Source organism: Delphinapterus leucas, chromosome 2, assembly GCF_059928025.1.
Source record: "Delphinapterus leucas isolate spDelLeu-1000000601 "Yukka" chromosome 2, BTC_Dleu_Yukka2, whole genome shotgun sequence".
Lineage (NCBI taxonomy): Eukaryota > Metazoa > Chordata > Mammalia > Artiodactyla > Monodontidae > Delphinapterus > Delphinapterus leucas.
The window spans coordinates 100,754,015-100,775,516 of NC_143130.1; the positions used below are offsets into that span (position 1 = coordinate 100,754,015).

At 35.9% G+C, this 21,502-nt stretch overlaps 1 long non-coding RNA gene across 1 annotated transcript; it reads right to left on the reverse strand.

Annotated features, from left to right (window-relative positions):
* Nucleotides 1–718: 718 nt before the first annotated feature.
* Nucleotides 719–16,211, reverse strand: LOC111181580 (uncharacterized). The gene is made up of 3 exons (XR_002646529.2): nucleotides 16,021–16,211; nucleotides 14,618–14,814; nucleotides 719–3,821 (listed from the first exon to the last, which is right to left on the reverse strand). It is a non-coding gene; the product is annotated as an uncharacterized LOC111181580 (long non-coding RNA).
* Nucleotides 16,212–21,502: the final 5,291 nt, after the last annotated feature.

A 21,502-nucleotide genomic window follows, 5' to 3' on the forward strand; every position in this document is an offset into this window, starting at 1 on the left:
ACTACACATAAAAGCAACTGTGAAACACATAAATAACCCCCTAGACCCAAACCAGGTGTATAGCCAACTGAACTCTCCCTTTAGCCAGATTCTCCAAAATGTTGATCCACCACTACCTTCATAACAGGGGAAGTCAGAAGGCAAACAGAGCAGACATAACTGATTATGGTGAAAATGGTTTAATTTGGCAAATTTTCCAAAAGCATGTGACCATGTGAACACATTCCTTGAGCGTCTCCCTTGGAAGGGATACATACACATGTGGGACCCAGAAGTGTAAAGCTTCATGAACTTCATGGTGAATCTGCCTCTAGTACAGATTTGAGGTCAGACACACTAAGATCAATCCTTTCCTAGTTTTATGGCATTCACTAAGTCCCTGAGCCAATCCAAACCTCAGTCTCTTCATCTGGAAAATAGATATGATAAAACGTGTCTTATATGATTGGTGTGATGTTTAAATGAAAATTTATGTATATAAATTTCATATTCTAAGCACTCAATAATTGGCAGCTATGTTTATTAGTAGATTAAATGCTCGGAATTTGTCACCCCTTATAAGATAACAAAACACTCTGCACTATTACCTAAAATAAAGCTTTGGTTTCCAACACCTACCATCCTACATCTGTTCATTTACTTTATTCTCCTATCCCAGAACACACCCTTCTGTCATCTTCTAATTCAAAGCCTATGTGTGTATCCTTACAGACCCAGCTGAGATCTTGCCTGTTCTTTCTAGTTTTTCAGATTTTTAAGCACTTGTTGCTAAGTCTATTCTTTGACGTTTATAGCAGCACTGTCCAATAGAAATATAAGGTGGGTAATAAGGTGCATCTGTAATCTTAAATTTTATATAGTCAGGTTAAAAACCTATAAAGAATTAAAGCCAGGTGAAATTAATTTTAATAATATTTTAATTTAACCCAATGTATCTAAAATATTATTTTAACATGTAATCAATATTTTAAAATTATTGAGATATCCTGCATTCCCTTTATCATACTATGTGTTCTAAATTCAGTGTATATTTTACAATTATAGCACATTTTTAAAAAAACATTTATTTATTTATTTATTTTTGGCTGCGTTGGGTCTTCATTGCTGCGCACGGGCTTTCTTTAGTTGCAGTGAGCGGGGGCTACTCTTCGTTGCGGTGTGCGGGCTTCTCATGGCTGTGGCTTCTCTTGTTGCAGAGCACGGGCTGTAGGCACACGGGCTTCAGTAGTTGTGACTCGCGGGCTCTAGAGCACAGGCTCAGTAGTTGTGGCGCACAGGCTTAGCTGCTCCACGGCATGTGGGATCTTCCCGGACCAGGGCTCAAACTCGTGTCCCCTGCATTGGCAGGCGGATTCTTAACCACTGTGCCACCAGGGAAGTCCCATTTATAACACTTTCAACTCACAATAACCAGATTTCTTTTCTTTTAATTTATTTATTATTGAGGTAACATGGCTTTATAATACATGTTTCATGTGTACCTTATATCTCTATTCTTTATACACTACAGCATGCTCATCACCAAAAGTTTAGTTTCTATTCATTACAGTACCGTACAGATGATCTCCTTTACCCGTTTCACCCTCCTCACCCTCCCACTCCTTCCCCTCTGGTAATCACTACCCTGTTCTCTGTATCTATGTGTTTGTTTTTGTTTGGCTGCGTTTGTTCATTTATTTTGTTGTTTTGCTTGTTTGCTTGCTTGTTTGTTTTTTATATTCTACATATGATTGAAATCATATGATATTTGTCTTTCTCCATCTGACTTATTTCACTTAGCATTATACCCTCAAGGTTCATTTATGTTGTCACAAGTGTCAAGAGTTCATTATGGCTGAGTAATATTCATATATATATATATATATATATATATATATATATATATGATGTATGTATATATCACATCTTCTTTATCCATTCACCTATTGATGGATACTTTGGTTGTTTCCATATCTTAGCCCACAATAACCTCATTTCAGATGCTCGATAGCCATATGTAACAAGTGCCTGCCATATTGGACAGTGCATGTCTAGACCATGAATAGTTCGCAGCATACTATTTAATATGTTCTTATAGAGCACTATTATGTTTGCTGGTCTTTCCTGTGTGTCAGTCCTTTTCCAGCTAGTCTTTACATTCTTTGAAGAAAAGAATTCCTCTTAGAGTTCTGTATCTTGGAATGCAGTGCCCAAACACCGTGGTCATTCAGTACGTTTTGCTGGTCAACAATTTGAATGCATTTTAAATCCCAGAAGGAAAAAAATGCCACAGATAATGTGATTTTTTCCACTTGTGCTACATTTATTGCTCCATAAGTGTTGTTTATCCCAGGATGTAAATTCTCAGAGTATGAGGAATAATGCCATTTGTAGTCCAGTATTAATAAATCTGCTTTGGTGTTAGTGTGAATAATGCAAAATGCAAAAACAAGGGGGAATAATGTACGTGGTAATGCTTTGCTTATGGAGTAAATGATCAGATTAAGGTGTTTCTAGGTATGAATGGAGAGTAATATAATCTCACCACCACATCTAAAAGTGGGGCTCCAGTTTTCCAAATGTTTACTTACCACAAAAAATAGTAGTTCACTTTTGATTTGCAACTCTGCCGTGGAAGGAGAAGTAGCTTTCAAGACACAACAAGGGAAGTCATACCCAATGGCGTACCACATCTAGTGTGCTACATGACCCTCAGGTCTTTCCACAAAACTTTGAAACTATAACATGGTAAAGAATTTGTCTCACCTCTGGGCAAATTTTTTTAAATTCGGATAAGAATCAAGTTATTTAGAATAAATATAAAATACTTTCAGACCATATAAACCCATGTTGCAATAATAGTGTAGACTCATGTGGAAGCTAGATTTACAAACATAGTCTTTGTTTCGTATGGTCACATAAGAAAACACAGTTTATAATACGGAAAATTTCCAAGTTACGATGAAAGGAGCAGAGATTTTTTAAAAGGTATGACTCATCCAGTGAATCACTAAATATCCTGGAAAAGGGTATTTTTGTCATTTCATAGTTATATTGGCTAAAAAAAAAACCTTGAAAGTATATCCTGATTATCAGGTTGACAACAGTCAGTTCTTTCCATATTATATTACATTATTTGACTGAAAATGTGTTTTGTCTTATTTCTTTTTCTGTATGTAATAAAGATAAGGCAAAGTAGAACATTCCACAAAATGTACTGACATCTGCTCTCATGTTGAAAAGCTGCCTCCCAAACTTATCCTACGAAATATGTTCACAGACTTAACAACTAAAGGTAACCTTAATTACTTCTCAATATTGGAGCATTTCATTTTATTTTTTGAAGGACTGATACAGAGTGTATTGAATCGATTTTTCTATTTTAAATTGAGATCACATCTACATACTATTTTGCTCATCTCCATGGGTACATTACTTCTAATGAGTGTAGACTTACAATAATTGGGCTCAATCATACAAAAACACATGCACACACTCACACTAATTGTTTTAAAACAGTAGTGTGTAAATTATACTCCTCCTATAAAGCCAGCTTTGATTAAAACCTGTTAGTTTCAAAGCTCAGTCTGATTTTGAAGATGAACCAAGATACATACTGTATGATTCTAAAATCTATTCTAGCCATTCCCTATGATAGTTTTCCTATCAAAATCTTAACAAAAGCCTTGAGCAAATTCCACATTCTCCATCAAGCCCTCCTGAACAGAGACTCCTCTTCATTCTCTGAATTCTCTTAGAAACTTCCATGTGCACTCAATCGTGGTATGTATCGTAATCTTCTACTCATTATCGTTCTTTTTCCACATGCCTCCATCCGAGCTCTGCAATACAAGCATAAGCTTCTTAAAGCATAGGCCATGTCTTATTCATCTCCTGTAGCTCTCAGCAGAGCCTTGGATAGAATAACTATTCAATAAATGTGCTAGAAATCATGATGATTTTGATCATGATTTACAGGAATATCATTCAGCAGACCAGTGATGTGTTAAAGCCATGTCAGTCATTTTGAACATACAGTAAGAATTTTATATTTCTATCTATTCCAATTCCATCCCTTGACTATCTTTTTAAATAAAAATGCTTAATGTTTCATCAGCATTTTCCTCCCCAAAACTCAGGTTGAATTTATTTTAAAAAATTAAAAATAAAATCCAATGAGTCTAATCACATTCTAGCGTCAAACAAAGCTTTTTCTCCCTTACAGTTATATTTTAATGTTTTTTAGTGTCTAACCATGTTAAGATTCCAGTGTACAAATACATATATACTGTGGGTTTTTTCCAAATTTAATAATATCCTAAAACATAATTTTGTGTATTGGATTCATTTAAAATGTGGTTGCTACCCAACAATTTTGGAGGAAACTATATTACATCAGACGTAACATTTAAACTAAACCCAGAAGTTAAGACTCTATAAATAAGAAAAACAGAATGACTCCAAATAAGAAGCATGAAAGCCAAAGGAAGTTAACATGCAGCACAAACTCATTTGGCCTCATGAACACTCCACTCAATGGACGCAGCTGTGAGAAAATGAAGCGTGTGAAATGCACTGACCAAATGCAAGTGTGTGTCCTTACTGATGCCAGACTATAGAAATGGCTCAAGACTAAGAGGCCATCGATGAGAAGAAGGCTTGGATTAACTGTGGCCTTGAAGGTACCCCTGGAAAGTGAATAGCACTCAGTTGTGGGAGGTGCGTTAACCTCTTCAGACCACTAGGGTTCAAAGTGTTCTATAAGGGGTAATTTATTAAATGGGTCCTAATTGCTTGTTAATGTCCCTTCCAAAAGTCACTTCTCTATGCTATGATTAGGCCTGGGATTTGCCAAGTGCTGTCATTCTCTTTGTAACTCCATAATGGAACTCTAGGAAGTGGGAAGCTGACCCATCAGACAGCTACATATCTAATCGGGGTCCAGAGTCCTACCAGCAAAGCCAGGCAACATTTCATTTAACCCTCCAGCATGTAAACACAGAGACTCAAAATTGATACACCTTGTAGTAAAATATGCCTTTTACTAAATGCGTATACATTTAAATAGAACATGGATAACTGGTTTTATTGTTTTGAAAAGAGAGACACATTTTTAGGATTTGTGAATTTGTCCATTTCACTAAATTCTTTCTTGAAAATATAAAAGTAATCATGCTTTTTGTTTTCACCATCTACAAACAGATTTTCTTTTGGCCTTGTTGTTTCCTATGAAAGCCAAACAATGTGACTTTCTTACTGGGTTCCAACACAAAATTGCATCTGTTTTCACCAGTCATCCATTCGGTATCACTGATACACATCAGGACCACTTGGACACTGGCTTTGTTAATTAGCAAGGCCAGCAGAGGGAGTACAAGAGCATTGTTACAAAAACAAAATCAAAAGAATTTTAAATGATAATAACAACTAGAAGTAGAAAATCTGAAATTAAACTACAGAGGATAAGACAGCAGAATCTAAATATGGAAGCACCTTGGTAATATCACAGAGGGAATAAGCTAGAACTGAAGAGACAGGGCTTAGTCACTGCCATATTCTTATGATATTCATGAACTCACCAAATATAGCTGTGCCTCACTTTTTTAGTCTTGAAAATGGCTAGCACAGGAACTTCCATTAAGAAAGGCTTTTGTCCTCCTTATGAAAGAGTGATTACTTAAAGATTGAGAATTATTGTCACAGGAAAGAAGCTGATGCCATTTCTGTCTTTCAGGGCTCTGGGTCATTTCTTAGATTTGACGAAGATGAAAAACACCTGGGTAGCATCCCCTCATGCCCTAAGAACAGAGGTTTGACTTGATCATGGAGTTAGACATACATCTTTTTAACATGAATAAATAAAAATGATTAAGTTTCAAAGTAGCATGGGGATGCCTTTTCACAAGAGAGAAATTATATATTCTAATCCCATACTTTGTTTTACAACTCCTATTTCCAGACTATTTAAAGAAGCTACACATTTTCCAAACATGTTTTCAGACTATTTGTTACAATGGAATTGTTTCAATCCACCAGTCAATGGTTTATGGTTATTTAGAACTTCAATTTTACCCTTAAGGTAATGTGCTAGAATTGTGTTTTCCAGAAGTCTCCAGTTGCATTTCTTATGAGATATTTTGTGTAACCTTCATAACCACTTTTTTCCAAAGCGCATCTTTGAAAAAACGATAACCAAAACAAGTCAGGCTTTATACCATACTGAGCTAAATAAAATCTTTCTTTGTTTTAGAAGTTTGGGATAATCTTGAGGACAGTGCAACTTGTCTGGAAGTTTGGCAGGGAAATAGTTTGGAAAGTAAATATTCAGTTCTGCTTTCTCCAGTAGATGTCACTTTCTGTACATAGGATATCAAGATATATAAGATGCACAGTATTCCTTACAATGATGGCAAAAAATAACTTTGAGTTCCAGTCATATATAACAATTTTAAAGCTTTCATTGGTATTCTCTAGTGTTAGGAAACTTAAGAAATAATAAAAGCAAAGTGAATGCTGTCATTTAACCATCTTACATATTTCTGTTTAGCCTTAACAATGGCCATTAAGCATAACATATGATATAATATTGCTAGTGCCTTTTCAACAGTTAAAGAAAGCTAAGTATTATCCCACATCACAGCATAAAATTAATTTGCCAAAAACAAACATGGTTCCTGAGTAAATAAGCAGTCATTAATAATACACTGCATACTTACCAAGAACCTAATTAAATCTGAGTTCACCTAACCTATTATGATTTTAAATGTTATTCTTCCTGTTCCTCGATATCATTTTGATATTCACATCAGCTCCATGTGTCTGAGGAATAAAATATGATTCTCTGAAGTGTTTCACTATACAGCAAGAAATATCAGCACTAGAATGAGAAAGAAGGAAGGAAAGAAAGAAAGAAAAAGAAAGAAAGACCTTAAATCGCATTTTTTTTTTGCGGGGGGAGGGTACGGGGGGAGTGGGCCTCTCACTGTTGTGGCCTCTCCTGTTGCGGAGCACAGGCTCCGGACGCGCAGGCTCAGCGGCCATGGCTTACGGGCCCAGCCGCTCCGCGGCATGTGGGATCTTCCCGGACCGGGGCACGAACCTGTGTCCCCTGCCTCGGCAGGCGGACTCAACCACTGCGCCACCAGGGAAGCCCTTAAATAGAATTTTTATGGCATCCACATGTACAAAAATGAAAATCAAATTATGGAAGAATATTAATAGTTAGAATTAGGAATTAATTCTTCCTAAAATACTTTCCAAAATGCTCTTTGCATTTCTAAACGTAAGCTTCATTATGCTGTTCTATTTGTATTCCAACGCAGTTGAATTTTATATTTGAGTTGCTTTAATAGATGACTTTGAAATGACAGAGGAGAGTACATTTTTGTTTCTTACTGATCCAGTCAAGATTTTGCTTGTACCTACTGTTAACTTGAAATAATAGAAAAGGCTGCAGAGGCGTTTTAAAATGTTGACGTCTGGGTCACATCTGATTCAGTTGTTGTATTGACAAACGTGATTTGATAATTGTCAAATTAAGCTCAAGAGAAAATTAGTTAAACAATTACTTTTATTTGTAGATGCTTCAAACAAAAGATATGAAGTTTAGTAGCAAATAATGATAGGGTGCTAGAAACAAAAATGTCCTAAGAAGGCAAAATGGGCATGTGGCTTTTACAAAACAAAGGAATCTATCTGGTCATCAAAATAAACAACATCCAAAATGGTCTCTTTAGGTTTTAAATATTTTGTGCAGAGAGTAAACCCAAAAAGCTCGATTCTTATCTGAGGTAGAGATTTCTTGACTTGTTAACTGGGAAGTTCTGCTACCTTTCTTGTGTATACTTGGTTAAAACAAAGAGATTATAGGGTTTTGGGTAATAAAAGGATTTCGAAGCTTTCACCTTTAGGCTACATTCAACTCCAGTTCAGGTTAAAGAAACCAAAAGTCATGAATGTTCCCAGGCCATAGAGTTTACTTTCAATTCCGCCTAAATTCGGATCCCACTTCATAATAAAGCCTAAGGCATTTTTCAACTACTCAGAGAAAACATTGTTTAAACAGAAAGAATAGAAACAAACACATAGTAATGACTGAGGTGAATTCCTGAGGAAACAGACCACTGGTAACTCAGCTGAGCATTTTCAAGAAGAATGATGTCACCTCTGCATTCCAGTCTTATATTAGTATTGATCAACAAATAAATGCTAATCTAGAATTTTGAAAGGAAATCATGCCACAGTAATTATCTTGAAAACGAAAATCACTGGTTGATAGCATGTGGCTGAGTTACTATGCTTTGATCTGAACTCAGGGAAGAGCCATGCAAAACATACACCCTACAGCCAGTTGTGGGTAGTCTTTTCCTGTGTTTTACACAGGCTGTTCGTACCACCAGTCCTATTCAAACAAGAAGTCTCTGGAAGAGTAGAAATTCCTTAGCACCATGCCTATGTCTTTTTCTGTTTTTATACTTCCCTTTTCCCCATAGTACTTAATGCCCTATTTATTAAATAGATTGGAACAGAAAACTCAGGGCACTGAGAAATAGTCAGTTGCTTAATTCCACAGCCCTAATATTTTTAAAATTATGATATCATTACTATTATTTGTACCATGTTATATAATTCTTTCCTGTAAGTGATTTATCAAAGAATAAATGAATTAAAAATAAGATTTATAGCAGACATGTAAGATACATAAGTAAGTAAATAAATAAGATAGACATGTATTCTTCTTCCCTCTCTTTCTCCATAGATAACATTATCCTGAATTTTGTGTTAATCAGCCCCTTCCTTTTCTCTCTTTTTTGGAATAATATAAATGCTTCACAAGGATTTTGAGTATTGACTATTTGTTTAGAAAAATACAATAAAACATTTGAGAAAATTGATGCATATAAGCAATTTTGATCAGTTAAATACGTTTATTCGATCAAGATGGTCTGTATTATTAGACCACTCAATTACAAAAAAATCAAAACTTTGTGGAGTGTAAGAATGCTTCTATCTGCATATATCACTAAAATCTCTACAGTGCTCTGTACATAAATTGTACTTTTAGTAAATGATGCTTTCAAATCATATAGTAAAAACACTTTAGATTCCAGAAAGGATTTCTAGGGAAATGTGTTATATATCCTTTTATGTAGGCTTAAAAACCTTTTTTTAACCTGTAAGGTTTACAAGATCCCTCATCCAAAGATGGGATCAGGGTCTAGATGACTGATTGCACTTCTGAGTAAATTATTAAGGAGAAGATTCCTCCAATTACCTAGCCACCCCACCAGCCCTGCTCAAGATGTGGAGATGAACAAGTCCTAAAGGGGTGTGGAGGGTATGTCCTCGGGGTCCCCTGTGAGGAGGGGCTGGAGAATAATAGCATGAGACCAGAGGATCCCTGAGGCATCCTGCCCTTTCATCTTCCATCTCCTTTCCTCCTGCATTCCTAAGTGCACTCCAGGCCCAGTCCGCCACCAATCATAGCAGAACCCAATTCTGTCATTACTCTGCAGCACTGTAACTCCGAGTATGTCCCTGCTTCTTTTTTCTTTTCCAGAACATCTCCCCTGGGCACACGGGCACATCCCATCTTTGGATCTTGTATCAACACCACTGACCTTGGAGGTACGTTTTTACAATTTAAGATGGGACATTCATTTAGCATTAAAGAGATTTTAAGTCAAAATTTACCAATAAGGGATAGCTTATTTTTATTTTAAATGAAACATTAAGTGATAACTTAGATTTGTACTAAAGTTAGAGCATCCTAAATTCACATATATTATCAGCATGGGTGTTTTTGAATTTTGTTTAAACTTATTGAGAAGTATCCCAAGCCAGAACCCTAAAACAGGAAAATGAGACATTTAAGGCATTGGTTGTTAAAATTGTGAACAAACCCTTGATAGATTGATTACCTAATGGCAAGTATGACAAGTGTGACAACAGATTTAGGAATAGCATTACCACCTCAGTAAAAAATAAACATGAATCTTACTAATTATTAATTTCATTGGATTTAATATTAGTGGATTAAAGTCTTGTGTAATAATCTATTCAATACATTTCAGAAGTATTTTGAATTTCTTATCCTTTAGTTTATCTCACTGCCACACTTATTCCCTACTTTATTTTTTTTCCTGCCACCACCTCACAAACTAAGTCCTCAGGCTCTCTTTTGCTTGAACTGTTTTCCGTGTCTTCAAAGTTTATTTTACCCTTCAAATTATTTTCTATGGTACTATGAGACAAAGCTTTGTAAACTAGAGTTCTTCTTTTGCTTCTCTTTTGATGAGTCCTAATTTTCCATGGAAATAATTCAAACTCTTTAGTATGGTATGTAGTAAGTCTTCTACTTAATTTTCCAGCCTTCTCCCCAACTACTGCAAAATCTATACAATTTCTGTATCTAATGTAATCTTTTTCATGTACCATGAAATCTCCTTCACCTATGATTTTCTATCTTGCCCTTGTCTCATTCTGGATTTTTGCCTGAAATCCTACTGCTCCTCCAAATCAAAGTACAGATTCTATGCGCAGTCCTTCCATTAATCCCAAATCCTTAGAGCTTCCAAAGCACTTTGGTCATGCTCATATTACAGCATTGATCATGTGCTGTCTCACATGTTAATTAAGAAGGTCATAGGTCTTATTAACTCCTCTGCTCCCTGGCTGAGGTTCATGCATGACACCCCCTTAAATGTAAGATACCACACAATCAGCACAATATTTTTTGCATTAGATTGAAGGTTGAATATAGATGTCAAAAAGAGAGGACCACTATCATTGTTTATGAAGGTCTTGAAAGAAAATTACTTTCGTGTAATCATAAGGGAATTTGTTGTAAATTTACTACTCTTCACTTTTTCAAAGAACATTCATTTTGAGTATTTCAAATCCCAGAACTAGTTCTGTATTGAGAATTCAAACATAGTTCATACCCAGTCCCTGCCTTCTAAAAACTCAAGACCAGGGCACTTCCCTGGTGGTCCAGTGGTTATGACTCCATGCTTCCAATGCAGGGGGTGTGGGTTCGACCCCTGGTCGGGGAACTAAGATCCCACATGCCGCGCAGCATGGCCAAAATAAATCAATAAATTTAAATAAATAAAAGCTCAAGACCTAACAAAGAAGCCAGTCACACAAGTACAATTAACTATTGTTATAATAACAATGCTATAAGTATCCCAGAAATGATTGAACAAGATGCCCTAAAAGCACAAAGCAATTAATTCTTGAAGAAAGGAGGTAGTAACAGGTTGTGGACCACCTAAGGATCTCTGATGTGGACCTCGAAAGAGAAACAGCTACTGGACAAATGATGGAGAATCCACACTTGGAAGAGGCATGTAGGTGGTACATTCCTACATTCCTTCCATTTTGTCTTTTCTAGGCCTCCCTTCTTTAAAGTTTTAGGGACTTTTAAAAATAACCTCTATTTAAAAGGAGAAGTCACAAGCATGAAAATTCTTGCCACCTCAATATTCACTGGAACAGTTATGGAACAAATTGGTTGCAAATCAAATTAGCAAATCATAAAACATCTTGGCAATCATTATTTTTTTAATTCAGTGTTTTCACATTTTCTAAGTCATTTCCCTTTCCTCAAATTAAGTTTTGCTAAGGTCTATATGCAGTTGAGGAAAAAAAGTGCTGGTGTTTGTCCTGAGTTCCACCAGCTAGTCTTCCCTCCCCCATCAAGACTTGCTGATTTCTCACAGACCTAGGAATTTAGAGGCATGGTTTGAAAATTGCTGCTTCTAGACCAGCCACTTCCCTTATAATTGAGGAAACAGAGATCTAAAGAACATGAAGCACCTTGTACAAGTTCATAGCAGCAGTTAGTGGCAGAATAGCATATAGAAGTCCCTTAACTGCCACTCCACTGCTCTTTCAAGATAAAATTAGTTCTATTTACATAGCAAAATGAGCATGAGGTCCAACAGCCTCCCAAAGTGACATTTAGGACAGAGAGAGACTCTTTTTCATGATAAGACAAGACTTCATTGGAATTCAGTACGTCGGTGTTAAGTAATTCAGAATCAATGCTAAGTCTTTTATTTTATTCTATCTTTCCTCCATTTTGATATTGAATTATGAGAAATGACAGCTCCCAGGCCCTCTAACTTCTTGATCCTAGACAAGGGAGATGGTTAAAGAAATTCATCTTAGTGATGGCACTGACTAGTCAGGCACTTTCCTGCTGTAGAAATCAAAGTTTCATGTATTATCTCCCCTAGTTTAAAAAGGCAAGAAAATACAAAGACCAAATGATTTTCTTTTCATCACATAGATTGTGAGGAAGGAGAACAAAATGTCTAGATTCCTTGACTAGTCCAGCATGTTATGTTTTACTTTAGAGATTAAGTGATTTTTATGCATATATACATACTTTGTTATATATATTTTGTGTGTATATATATAAACATACACATATATGAAGAAGGACTTAATCAAAATAATAAAATATATATGTGTTGTAAATTATCCTCCTTGTCCAGAAAGGTTAGTAAAACTTTGACCTAATGGAACTAAAATAATGTTGGAACTATATAAAGGAACTAAATAGATGGACCTACAATAAAAGAAACATATGTGTTTTTCTGTGTAGACCCCTGCTGATGGGAATCATTAAATAAAATATTATAGCTAAACAATTTAAAAGAAATGTGGATAATTTAAATAGCCTCATAATAAAACATGACAAACATTTGCTGAAAGGAGTAATGGAGATACTTGTTTGTTAAGACAAATGAGTTAATAACTTTTGAGGGAAATTTTTAGCTATAGAACCAAAATAACAAGGTATTGTTTACAAATACAATGCTAAGCTTGAGCTGAATCGAAACTGACAAATGATGATTTGCAGACTTCACATGAAGTCCTTAAAAATTACCAAGGCCATTGCTTTTGGAAGTTATGGATACTGTTGATTATTAATGGCACAGAAGTCATCTTACCTTCTTCCTAACAGAGCAGGGAATTGGAGACAATGCAAAATTCTCCCTTTCTAATTATACCACATCTGGATTTCACCTCTACAGTCTAGATGTCTGCCTGAAAGCATGGCCCAGCAAGAAGATGTAGATTCATTTTCTAAACAGACCACAATCCCCCAGCCTCTTCCAAAATTAGTGCTATTGTGTGCCACGATTTTCACATGATGTCACTAACTTCATCAATCATCCTGGAAAGCAGACAGAACACAATAAAGAGGCCGGCAGAGGGGGGTATCTTGAAGAAATACTTCATAACTTACAGATAGTAACCCCAATAGAAACTTCAGAGAAAAATTCATTGGAAACATTTCTGCTTTAAGACAGGCCCTAAACAATTCTTTAATTTGTAAGTCCTACCATTTTAAATATTTCTCCATATACATGCACATGCGTGCATGCACACACACACATACACACACCCCAAAAAGCCACTGGTATAAAAGAACCAATAATAAATTAGTAACTAGTTATTTGCTGAACAAAATAAAAACACCTTTATTTAAATTACAGGGTTGCCTATATTTTACATCTCAAATTATTTCAAAATATTCTTCCAAATTGTTCTCATACGTTGAATTCATCTGCTTCCTTCTAAGTAGAAAAACATTCGTTAAAACTATATGGTCTCCAATGGAAATGATTTTATCATGAAAAGTTTTAAGTTAAGCCATTCTCTAGTCATGTATGCTGCTAGATGATAATCTTTATTTTAGAGACCAACTCTATAGGAATTGTTGTATATTGAATTCTGTTTATTAGAGCAAGGGGACTTCAGGCATAGTCTGAAACCCTGTCCCGGAAAAGGAAACTCTGTCTTGGTGGGGTGGGGGCGGGGAGTAAGATGTCCAACCACTTTCTGCGTGGCTGGTCTCCAAGTGCATGATGAAGTGGAAAAATATAACATACAAAAGGGATATTTATGTATCTTCCTTCTTCATCAGATACACAGTATTTTTTCTCCCATGTCACGAAAATTGTAACTGCAATTTACTAGTATATGCACAAATTGCTACTGATTTAGCGATGCATTTCTTTGATGTTCCTTGCCTTAACCTCATTTATAAAGCTGTTTTGCATTATTTCAAACTGTCAATGATTTGTGACTCATGAATATTCAAATCTAATTTGCACTTACCTTTTTGGTATGCATGCCTACTTGCAATATGTCTCTACATTTGCCCTTTTGTTTTTATCTGTGGATTGTTTTATTAAAATAATACTCCTTTAAAAGTATAGTAAGTCTGTTTAAAAACAACAGGAGTGGTTGATGATTGACTCTTCTTGGTCTCAGTACACTATCTCTATATTTTGCTACTTAGCAAGTTTAGTCATTCTGCAAAGGTGTCTCTAGTATTAAAACAGCCATACTTTTGCTGGTCGATGTCAATTTCAGTGAGTTGTGTTTAGCTTTGCTTGGCTGTGTGTCTCTAGTAAAGAATCAACTATTTTTAGATGAACTTGAGCCTTACAAAGAAAGAAAGAAAAAGAAAGAAGGAAGGAAGGAAAGAAGGAAGGAAGGAAGGAAGGAAAGAAGGAAGGAAGGAAGGAAAAAAGAAAGGATGATTTCTGGTAGAAAAGCAAAAAGTTCATGCAGAATTGAGCCCTTCATGTCAGTGTGGATCAACTTTTCCACTTACCTTGTGGAATGCAAGAAATGAAACCTAATGCTCTCAAACACGAAAAAAAACCCTTTTAGATGTCTTTCAGATGATGATAGCTAAAAGAGACACCTAGGACTTTGTGGATTGCTGGCATGTCACTAGTGATTGAAGGTCCAAAACAGCAGAGCAGGGAGCCACCTGCCTATGGAATGGGCAGTTTCTTCTTGAAAAACCTGTTCAGGGACAAATGGAAAGTGTCATATGAAAAAAAAAAAAAAAAAAAAGGAGTGAAGAACATTTCTTTTGTAATTGATTTCTGGACTCAATTGTGATTTCTGAGAACATCCAAACAATGAAATGCCCTACTTTGCCAAAAAAGAAAAACATTTTCAAATATTTATTTTTTCATGCCAATAGCTAAAATAGAGAGAAGTTAATAATATTGACAATGCAATAGTTGGTGTTTCCTTAATTTGCGTCATGTTCAATTTCTTAACCACCTACAAAGCTACAAAGAAATTGTTGATCTCCTATTGCCTTCCGTCATGCAATAACGTTGTCCCCACATTCACGAAATGATGCTGCATAAAGTATGGCTGCGGGTCTTGGGCCAGCCTATCGGGCAAACAACATATTTTTCTTTTTACAAATTTCTCATTGTCCCTCAATTGTACATAGTCCCTCAAGAAATAGGATCTCCTTCCAAAAGCCACTAAATTTCTAACTAATCTCTTTTGTAGTCATTTTTTCACGTAGAAAACCAATTTTTTAATTACTGGGGAAATGTTTTGCTGCCATGATATTTTATTGTTTGTGTGTGTTTAAACAAATGTCCTTTATTTTTAAAAAGTTATAATTTTCCCAACTTTATAATTTTCTTTATGATAGTGATATCATTATTTCCTTCATTTTGAAAACCAAACATCACAGATTCGCTGGAACCCACAACAGACTACCCAAAGTGACCCCTCAACAGTATGCTATTGTTGTTGATACATCTAAAAGGTTTATTACATCCTGATCTCTGACTCATGATCAGAGAACTCTGTTCTGGAAGATAGAAAACTGTTAGGAACAAGGGTTCTCGTATTATGTTCCTCGATTCTACTACTAACTAACTGTGTAAATTAGAGTTGCCTAATCTCTGAGAGACTTTATATTCTCATCTAGGATGGGGAGAATAATAGTGTCTACCTTAGATTGTTGTGAGAATTAAATGAGAGTATTCAGATACAATGCTCACCACACTGGCTAGCCCCTGGTCAGTGCTAAATATGGAACAGCTCTTCCGAAAGCCCAATGTTTGCCAGAAGTCGTACCTAGTTTCTGGTCAACTCTATTTTAAACTGAGAAAAAGTTGTCTTCCCAGAATCTAACCCTCTCCCTCCCACCCCACCCCCATTTTGTACCAGTAACACAGCTAAAGTGTTTGCTCCTACCTTCAGGACTGGGTCCTCCTCTAACCAGTAGTTGTTTCAAGACACCTGGTTAAGTCTTCTGCAAAGATGTACGGATGAGACGTGAGGGGAAGTTTGCTGGGGCCTTCTCAAATTTTTTGCACCCATCTTCCCACAACAATATCCAAAGAAAGAGAAACAGGCTCTCTTCCTCTGGGTTGTTGGGGGAAGATACGAGGCTCAGAACTGCTGAGGTCATCTGGCTCTCAGCCTGAGGATAAATTTGATGCCCATAAGAGGGCAGAGCCAAGAGAACTGAAAGGAAAGAGAGACGGTGCCTGCTTCACTTCTTGCCAGTGACATAGCTTTATTCCCTTATTGCTCAAGCCAGTCTGAATTGGGTTTTCTGTTACTTGCAGCCAAAAACATTCTGATTCAGAGAGGCAGCCAAAAAACAATGTATTTTACATATTAGCTCATAGCATGACACTCATTCACAGAGCAGGGCAGTCCAGTGCTTGGAGTTTACATGAGTGTATAAACATCTTATAATCCCTCCTGCCTTTTCTAAGTCAATGTCCAAGCCACATCTCCACAACGTTTTTTTCTGTTTTGTGAAACAAGAGAAAAGATTAAAAGTGAATCCTCCAAGATTTCTCCAGTCTCCTGAATATCCAGCAGAACCCACAAAGTGCTCTTTTTGCTTTTGTAAGAATAGAATTCAAGGCAAGTGTGCCACCTCTGGCTTGCTGCTGTAAACTCATCTCAGAGCCACAGCTTGCAGAATTTTAGTGCTTAAAAATGTTCTCAATCTTACATTCTTTGCCTTCTAGGAAACCACAACCCAAAGTAGAACGGCACCACATGCATCTAATTCAGCGGCATGAAACCTAAGTGAAAACTATTTTATGATTTGTTACATGGTTTTATATTCCTAATTCTAGCTGACCAATTTAACCTGCCATATACAACCTCAAAATAAGATAATCTTTAAGCCTTATTTGGCATCTATATCAGAAGGGTAAATCTAGTTTGCTTGAGTTCCAAGAAACCAAGATAGTGATTTATATGATCAAAATGGGTGATTCCCAACTAAAATGTAAACAATAAACTTTTTATGGTACCAAATCAGTTCAGTCTTTCTCTCCCCTCCTTCCCACCCCATCTGCCCCAAGCTATCCATGATTTAATCTTATCAGGAGCTCTCAGGATTATACTTCCAGTACCCCTTTGAATAGGCAGTGAGAGGAGAGACCAGGTAATTCTCTATTGCCCTAGATTATGTAGAACACAGATCTGGAGACATCCTTAGATATTATCTAAAGGGCCAGCCACAGATAATGCCAGAGACGTGCTGAGGGTCACAGTGCTGGGAGCAAATCCTTTAACTCTTGGGCCAGCATCACTTCCACCATATACCACTATGCCTTTCATATAAAGTGGCCCTTAAAAGATGTATGAATGAATATATTACTCATTTTAATCTGTGGGGTGGCTCTCTGTTGCTTAATATATCTCCATGAGACTCTAAGTACATCATATCTCAGCTTTATGGTTATTTAAAAACACTATGTTTTGTATTTTAAGATACAGAAAGTCAAGTCACTGCCTTTTCTTGCTCTAGATTTCTTTATAGCATGTAAGAAAATGTCCTTTCTTGTGCTTCCGAAAACTAGAATAGAATAATTAAAGATACGTTTTAAAATGTGGTTTTCTTATTGGTCCTCCTATGCTGGAACTTGATCAGCAGGTGGTGGTGGCCATTGTGACTGTGTTCTGGCCACTAGTCACACAGAGGGAGTTTCCAGCCCCTGAATGAGAAGCTCCTTTTGTCCATCTGACAAATATCAATCCAAGAAACCAACAATGGAGATAACTTGGCTAATTACAAACATGAAGTTTTAATAGAAGATTTTCAAAAATCTAGATTAGGAATGCACCAGTAAATTAATTCAGGTTCTTACCTTAATTTGTCGTGGTACCTTAAAAATTATTTTTCAATGTCTCCATTTTCCTAGCTCTAAAGTGAAAATAGTTATATTGGTCATATATTTCCAAATACTGCTTTGAGAACTAACAAGACCATAAAACACATACTTTCATAGGTTCACATTTTGTTGATCTTACATGAATATGTGAAGTTCATAAATCATTGTGACAAAATAATTACCCACACACAGAGGAAGAAAACTGGTATTTAGAAATCAAGTGATTCAGAAAGAAATCAAAGATGACACAGACAGTTGGAGAGATATACCATGTTCTTGGATTGGAAGAATCAATATTGTGAAAATGACTATACTACCCAAAACCATCTACAGATTTAATGCAATCCCTATCAAATTACCAATGGCATTTTTTACAGAACTAGAACAAAAAATCTTAAAATTTGTATGGAGACACAAAAGACCCCAAATAGCCAAAGCAATCTTGAGGGAAAGAAACGGAGCTGGAGGAATCAGACTCGCTGACTTCAGACTATAGCACAAAGCTACAGTAATCAAGACAATATGGCACTGGCACAAAAACAGAAATATAGATCAATGCAACAGGATAGAAAGCCCAGAGATAAACCCACGCACCTATGGTCAACTAATCTATGACAAAGGAGGCAAGGATACGCAATGGAGAAAAGACAGTCTCTTCAATAAGTGATGCTGGGAAAACTGGACAGCTACATGTAAAAGAATGAAATTAGAACACTCCCTAACACCATACACAAAAATAAACTCAAAATGGATTTGAAACCTAAATGTAAGACCGGATACTATAAAACTCTTAGAGGAAAACATAGGAAGAACACTCTTTGACATAAATCACAACAAGGTCTTTTTTGACCCACCTCCTAGACTAATAGAAATAAAAATAAACAAATGGGATCTAATGAAACTTAAAAGCTTTTGCACAGCACAAGGAACTATAAACAAGATGAAAAGACGACCCTCAGAATGGGAGAAAATATTTGCAAACGAATCAACGGACAAAGGATTAATCTCCAAAATATATAAACAACTCATGCAGCTCAATATCACAAAAAAACAAACAACCCAATCAAAAAATGGGCAGAAGACCTAAACAGACATTTCTTCAAAGAAGACATACACATGGACATGAGGCACATGAAAAGCAGCTCAACATCACTAATCATTAGAGAAATGCCAATCAAAGCTACAATGAGGTATCACCTCACACCAGTTAGAATGGGCATCATCAGAAAATCTACAAACAACAAATGCTGGAGAGGTTATGGAGAAAAGGGAACCCTCTTGCACTTTTGGTGGGAATGTAAATTGATACAGCCACTATGGAGAACAGTATGGAGGTTCCTTAAAAAACTAAAAATAGAATTACCATATGACCCAGCAATCCCACTACTGGGCATATACCCAGAGAAAACCATAATTCAAAAAGACACATGCACCCCAATGTTCATTGCAGCACTATTTACAGTAGCCAGGTCATGGAAGCAACCTAGATGCCCATCGATATATGAATGGATAAAGAAGATGTGGTACATATATACAATGGACTATTACTCAGCCATAAAAAGGAAAGAAATTGGGTCATTTGTAGAGACATGGATGGACCTAGAGACTGACATACAAAGTGAAGTAAGTCAGAAAGAGGAAAACAAATATCGTATATTAACGCATATATGTGGAACCTAGAAAAATGGTACAGATGAACCAGTCTCATCTGAGACCAGTCTGTCTCTCAGAAATAGAGACACAGATGTAGAGAACAAACGTATGGACACCAAGGGGGGAAAGCGGGGAGGGGGGATGGTAGGATGAATTGGGAGATTGGGATTGACATATATACACTAATATGTATAAAATAGATAACTAATAAGAACCTGCTGTATAAAAAATAAATTAATAAAAAAGAAATCAAGTGATTCAAAGTAAAAATTCTGATCTTCTCATACTGGGTAGGTATATCTAGTTTAAAAGTTTTTGTTTAATTCAAAGTTGAAGTAGGATCCTTAAACAGAATCACTAATTTCTTTTTAAAGAAATACTTCAAAACCAGCTGCAAATCAATCGTAAGTGAAACAACACCTAGAAGCCCTGAGATTAGTGATCAACAGGAAAACAACATGAAATTACATCCAAGTAAACTTTCCATGACACCTTCTCTCCTCTTCTGATAGTCATTAAGGTCTTCTAAGCATCCAACTTAAGAAACATGAAAAAGCACAATAGAATCCTATTAGTCATAAAATATTACAAATAAAAAAGGTGAACATGTATATAGATATAAAAGACATTAAAAACATAGTATGAAAAGACTGATATACATCATTATGCAAGAAGTTTGAAAACTTAGTTGATGTTCATAAATTCATATAAAATTATAACTTACCAAACCTGACTCAAAAAGATGAGTAGATCTGAATTTTCATGCAATAATTATTAAAGAAATTTAATCAATAATTAAGAACCATTTTTTAAAAGAAAAACAAAATTATTTTAGAGTAAACCCAAATTTTTAAGAAACAGATAATTTCAATCATATATTAATTTATCTAGAGAACAAAATTGGGGTACCTTCCTAATTTAATTAATTATATGAAGCCAATATAACCTTATTACTAAGAATAGGCAAAGATGATAACAAACTTAAGTGGAAAAAAAGAAAAGAGAAAAGAAAAATTGCTGGCCATTTTCTTGCACCAATAGAAATTCAAAAATCATAAGCAAAATTTTATTAATCTAAAACTGGCTGTGTACAATAAAGTTAGTACCCTGATCAGCTTCGATGTAGTCCAGAGATGCAAGAGTACTTTAATATTAGAAAAACTATAAATAAAGTCCCCCATAATAACAGGGTAAAGGGAAAAAATTATCATGTTATTACATATAGAAACACCATTTAACAAAATTTAACTCTCATTTATTAAAAATTTTAAAAAGCTCCTAGAAAACTAGGCATGGGGGAAATTTTTTTCCTTAATCTGATGAAGATTATTATCAATTAACTACAGTAAACAGCACTCTTAATGGAGAAATGCTAGAAATACTCATTTAAATTAGAAAAGATATAATGATGCCCACTATTTAAGAATGTTTCTTTTCAACATTGTCCTGGAGAGCTGGTGCTAGAAAAGGCAATAAGACTGAAAAAAGAAGGAAGAGAAAAAGGAGGAGGAGGGATAAGAGGAGAAGGAGAGGAAGGAGAGAAGGGAAGGAAGGGAGAGAGGAAGGGAAAAGAAAGAATTAAAGTCATAGGATTGGAAGGGGAGAAAAATAAAACTGCATTTTCTAGAGACTGTATTATTATCTACATTGGAGGCCCAAAGAATTAACAGACAAATTGCTATACAAGAGAAATGGACTGAAGATCACTGGGCAAGCATTGCCCAGTGTTGGGATGTGGGTTATCCACACAGGGAAAATGAAAATGGATTCTTGGGAGAGGAACCAATATGGCAGAGTAGAAGGACGTGCTCTCACTCCCTCTTGCGAGAACACCAGAATCACAACTAGCTGCTGGACAATCATCGACAGGAAGACACTGGAAC